Source organism: Gossypium hirsutum, chromosome A06 (genome assembly GCF_007990345.1).
Source record: "Gossypium hirsutum isolate 1008001.06 chromosome A06, Gossypium_hirsutum_v2.1, whole genome shotgun sequence".
Taxonomy (NCBI): domain Eukaryota; kingdom Viridiplantae; phylum Streptophyta; class Magnoliopsida; order Malvales; family Malvaceae; genus Gossypium; species Gossypium hirsutum.
This window is the reverse complement of record NC_053429.1, coordinates 53,983,712-53,990,172: the sequence shown is the minus strand read 5'-3', so window position 1 is coordinate 53,990,172 and position 6,461 is coordinate 53,983,712.

The following is a 6,461-nucleotide window of genomic DNA, read 5'->3' as shown; positions in this document are numbered from 1 at the left end:
GACTGCTTAAGCACGCTCCTCGGATCCAATCCTAGACATGCATACCGCCATTGCCACACCTTAACGCCATGTATATTTCTAGGAAACCGATTTGATTAAGTCTTTTAGGAAAGTGATTAATTTTGGAAATACTTTCATTGCAAAGCTTTGCTATTATCGTGGTATTTTGAATCATTGTTGTTTTGAAAACGCGCCATAAGCTTTCCAACTTCAACAGTTAAAATAGTAATACTTATCTTAGTAACACATATTAAAACCATCAAGAATAATTAAGCGCTTATTACATTTAAAAAAGCCAAAACCTCAAACGTAAATAAAAGGATATCCAGTTCACCAGAAGAAATCAAACTTTCAGAACGGGTGGCCACTCCGAATTCCCTCACAGCTCCAAGCCCACTATGGTTAGGGATTACCTACGTGGATGGAAATAAAAGGGGTGAGTTTGGGGAAACTTAGTGTGTAAATTAACCAACCATAGCCTATATCAGCTCAAACCACAGAAACAGAATAAGTTGGCCTTAGCCCAGAACAGAAATTTAGAATAAAGCCATAGGCCCATAACAGAACAGAACATATATTACATGTTTATGCAGAAACCAACCATATCCACCGTAACACCCCCGTACCAACCTTACACCGTCTGGGGAGACAACTCGACCTACCCAACCACTACACACCACAGAATTTGCAACATGGCTGCCAAACAGATAATGTGACAGAGTCACCAGATACAGATAATCGTGACAGAGCCACCAGAACAGATATATGTGGCAGAGCCACCAGATCAGATATTTGTGGCATAGCCACCAGGACACTTCCTCCATAATATAACCCATGTCCCCATGCAACAGAAATAATATGTCATGGCATACGTATACAGAAACAGAATATCATGCTTTTAAAAAAATAACCCAAGGTTATAACGGTAATTTTGCATACATAGGGGTGTTCAAGTAATTTCACTATTCTTAAGGTTTTCATACATAACATAGCCATTTACGTACGATCAAAACACTTACTGCGTTTTCTTACCAACTTGGACCCGTTGGCCCATTATCCCCTTTTTTGGCCCATTAAGCCCAAAAATATCGAAATGCACGAAATCGTGCACTCTGCAGTCTTATCACTTTAATTACCATATACATCAAGCTATTAATCTCATGAGCATTCACACACTCGCAAGATCTCAAAATACCGGCTTTCTATAAGAGGGTGTTAGTTACAACCTGTTTGCGACGATATGCTGACGAGATCCACACACGAACTGCCTACAATTGGATTACTAACACGTTAATCTAACTATTCAAATACGAACTACGTATTAACCCTTACAATATTCGGCCAACCACACCTACAAATCATAGTAAGCTTATAAGAATCAATAAGCAACTCATTAACAAATTTTGTCAATGTTTACCACATAATCATAATTTCACTACAAGTTGTCTTCCTGAGCAACAGTCACTAAATCATTTATAACTGGAGCTATGAAACTCCAAATCAAGTGCCGTTAATCTTCCTTAAAATAGACTCATATATCTTCTATCCATAAAATTTCAGAATTTTTGATTTCGCCAATCAATACCATATTTTTCTTAAAGTTTCCCATGTTTCACTGTTTGACTAATCTGACCACTCTTCATTACGAATCAAATTTCTCATTGTACAGAATTCAAAATATGTTCTCGTTTATTTCATTTGAAACTAGACTCATTAAGCTTTAATTACATAATTTATTCACCTTCTAAATCATCTCTCACAATTTATGGTGATTTTCCAAAGTCACGTTACTGCTATTGTCCCAAGCAGATTTATTACCAAATCACTCTTTCACACATAACTTGCATGCATGTTATTTAAACATGTATATCACCAATCAATCATCACATATCTATGATTTTACTTAAGTATAATCTCCATTTCATCATTTTAAAGCACAACATGTTAGCCGATTTTTCCCTTAAACATCTAAGGCACATGCATGCTCATTTGTTTGGCTCAACTTCACCTATCTTCCATTTTTCATCAAAGAACATGAAACAACAACCATTTCCTTCATTTTAATTCATGACTAAATGCTCACAACACAACTAAAAACCAAATATGCTTCAAGAGTTAAGGTAGAATCAAGAAGAACTCATGAACCTCAAAATAAAAGCAAACTACCATGAACTTACCTTCAATTTCTTCCCCAAGTGACCGAACATTCAAGAGCTTTCTCCTCCTTTCTCTTCTCTAACTTTAGGCTATGATGAACAAAATGGACAAAACTTTGTTCTTTTCACCCCTTTTTTTTTAATAAAATTTCATATTTCATCCATTTAATTCTTTAATACAAAGACATGAAATTCCATCATGAAACATTTACCTAACCCATTATCATGGAACATTTACCTAACCCATTATCAATTGTATCAATTTGTACATAAATTATGGATATCAAGTGCACATTTTGTCTACAACAACATGTGGCTGGCCACTTCATGTAAATGGAGGTTTGTCATGCAAATCCTCTATTTTGCACTCCTATTATTTGGCACTTCAATTTAGACTATAGCATTTTCAAACATTTTCACATAGGTCTATTTCATAATTTCACCCCCTTTTTCTTATGGAATAAAAAAATAACTAAAGTTGCGGTTCTATCTTAAGCTGGCCTTCTAGAGGCCACTAACATAATTAAACCTATGCGAACATTCACAGAATTCCGAAAATGGGCATTACAACTCTACCTCCTTAAAGAAATTTCGTCCTCGAAATTTACCTGATCCAACTAGTTGAGGGTATTTTGACGCATAGTCTCTTCTGATTCCCAAGTAGCTTCTTCCTTCCATGATTACGCCAAAGCACTTTCACTAATGGACAGATTTCCTTCTGAGAACCTTAACATCTCGAGCCAATATTTGCACAGGCTCCTCTCAAAGGTCAAATCAGTCTGAACTTCTATTTCTGCAACTGGCAGGACATGAGCAGGGTCAGAACGATAACGCCTTAACATGGAGACGTGAAAAACATCGTGAATCCTGTCTAACTCTGGAGGCAATTCCAACTGATAAGCCACTGGGCCTACTCGCTTCAAAACCCGATAAGGCCCAATGAACCGCGGACTCAACTTGCTCTTCTTACCGAACCTTAATATCTTCTTCAAGGAGAAACCTTTAAGAAGACCATATCACCTACTGAGTACTCAATCTCCTTATGCTTCAAATCTGCATACGACTTTTGCCTATCATATGCTTCTTTTAACCGGTCCCTAATTATTCTGACCTTATCCTCAGTATCAGCTACCAACTCTGGTCCAAGAATTTGTCGCTCTCCTAGTTCAGTCTAACAACTAGGTGTATGACACCTTCGTCCATACAGTGCTTCATACGGTGCCATTCGAATACTCGCCTGGTAACTGTTATTGTACGCAAATTCTGCCAATGGCAAGTAATCCTCCCAACTACCTCGAAAGTCAATCTCGCATCCCCTCAACAAGTCCTCCAGAATCTGAATAACCTTCTCTGACTGACCATCAGTTTGGGGATGGAAAGTCATACTAAAGTTCAATCGCGTCCCCAATGCCTCATGCAACTTTTGCTAAAATCGAGATGTGAATCTGGGATCCCGGTCAGAGACAATCGAAACTAAAACTCCATGAAGTCATACAATCTCCGCCACATACAGCTTGGCTAACTTTTGAAGTGAAAAGTCAGTACGTACAGGTATGAAATGGGCTGATTTGGTTAACCTATCCACAATCACCCACACCGAGTCTTTCTTTGATGGTGTCAAAGGCAACCCACTCACAAACTCCATGGTTACCCTCTCCCACTTCCAAAGTGGTATCTTCACCGGCTGTAACAGTCCAGAAGGTAATTGATGCTCAGCTTTCACTTGTAGGCATGTCAGACATTTTCCTACAAACTCCGTTACTTCTCGCTTAAGTCCAGGCCACCAGTACAATTCTCGCAAGTAGTGATACAACTTATTCCCTCTAGGATGCATGGCATATAGTCCCCCATGAGCTTCCTTCAATATTGTCTGCCTTAAATCAGAGTCCCTCGGAACACAAATTCTTCCTCGGAAACACAGAACTCCATCACCATTTAAACCGAACTCAGAAGTTTCCCCTTCCTTAACTTGTTGAAATCGAGCAACCAAAGACTCATCTTCTAACTGCTTTTCCTTAATCTGGTCCACCAAGGTTGGCCTTACTTGCAATTCAGCCAACAAACTGCCATCATCATACAGACTCAAATGAGCAAACATTGCTCTCAGATTAGATACGGTTCTACGACTTAAAGCATCGGCTACCACATTAGCATTGCCTGGTGATACTCGATCAAACAGTCATAATCCTTAAGCAACTCAATCCATCTCCTTTGCCTAAGGTTCAGCTCCTTCTGAGTCAACAAATACATAAGACTCTTGTGGTCTGTGTATATAATACACCTCTCCCCGTACAAGTAATGTCTCCAAATCTTAAGTGAAAATATCACTGCCGCCAACTCCAAATCATGAGTAGGATAGTTCCTTCGTGAATTTTAAGTTGTCGTGATACATATGCAACCACCTTACCCTCCTGTATTAACACTCAGCCCAAACCCACGTGTGATGCGTCACTGTACACAGTAAAATCCTTCCCAGACTCCGGCTGAATTAACACAAGTGCTTCAGTCAGAACTTTCTTCAACTTCTCAAAAGCTTCCTGCTGCTTCTTAGTCCATACAAACAGTACTCCTTTCCTTATGAGTTTTGTCAAAGGTGCTGCCATCACAGAAAAACCTTCCACAAACCTTCTGTAGTATCCTGCCAGTCCTAGGAAACTCCGTATTTCCGACACTGACCTAGGCGGCTTCCACTCCAAAATCGCTTTAATTTTCTGAGGGTCCACCATAATCCCCTCAGCAGAGACCGCATGTCCTAAGAAGGTTACCTCCCTCAACCAAAGTTCAAACTTGCTGAACTTCACAAAGAGTTCCTTCTCCCTTAACACTTACAGCGCTATACAGAGATGCTCATCATGTTTCGCTTCAGTTTCAGAATATACCAGGATATCGTTAATAAAGACGACTACGAACTGATCAAAAAAATGGTTGAAACACACGATTCATCAAATCCATAAATGTTGCAGGAGCGTTCGTCAGTCCAAATGGCATAACCAGAAACTCGTAATGACCATACCGAGTCCTGAATGTCGTCTTATAGATATCTGCCTCCTTGACTCTTAACGGATGATATCCAGATCGAAGGTCAATCTTGGAAAATACAGAAGCTCCTCTAAGCTGGTTGAACAAATCGTCAATCCTTGGTAGTGGATACTTATTCTTAATCGTCAGTTTGTTCAACTGGAGATAATCAATGCACATCCGCATCGTACCATTCTTCTTTTTCACGAATAGCACCGGTGCTCCCCATGGATACACGCTTGGCCTAATGAAACCCCTATCCAACAACTCTTGAATTTGAGCCTTTAACTCCACTAACTCCTTCGGTGCCATCCTATACGGTGCGATGGACACAGGCGCCGTTCCAGGCAACAAATCTATTCCAAACTCAACTTCTCGGTTCGGAGGCAATCCTGGAAGCTCCTCCAGAAAAACATCTTGGAACTCCTTTACGGTCCTAACCTTATCCACTATCAGTCCCTCCTCTTCCGACTGACTTACAAATGCCAAATAGGCCTCATAACCTTTCCGAATCCACTTCTCGGCTCTTAATGCTGACACCACATTGGACAAATAATCCCTTCTCTCACCTATCACCATAACCTCCTCATCCTTTGTGGTCCTTAACACCATTCGTTTAGCAGCACAATCCAGGGTTGCCTTATGTTTAACAAGTCAGTCCATTCCCAAAATGAGATCAAACTCTCCGAACGGTAACTCCATCAGATCTCCAGGGAAAATCCTACCTTAAGTTTCTAAGGGTGCATCCCTATACAGTTTGTCTACCCTAACCGAGTGACCCAAAGGACTTAGTACAGATACCCCACTCAGAATCTCCTCAGAGCAGTCCAAGTTGTCCATAATCCGTTCTGTGGCCTCCAACCAATATTCCGCCACATTGGGGGCTATACCAGACACGCCCCTAAAGATCTCCGCTTCGTTAGCCCGAAGTCGTTAAGAAATAGATCCCCGAACTCCATTTCCCGTACTTGCCCCAGCAACCCTTTCTAGAACATGAAGCATTACCTGTGACAGGGCATCATCCTCGGCACTGCGGTCATGAGACTCTACCTCTGTTACCGGTGGTACTGGTGCATCCACCGCCGGTATATGTCTCGAAGACGAAGATCTCGCTCGAGCACTTCCTCGGCTCCGTCCACGGCCTCTTGTACTCATATCATATTATCTTGATTATGAATTTTTATGCATCAATTAATATTCCAGTGTTTATTACAGATGTTTTATGAATCAGACAGTAGTTCAGAGCTTGTTTTCGCAGAATCGAAGTCTAGCTATAGTTTCAGTCTC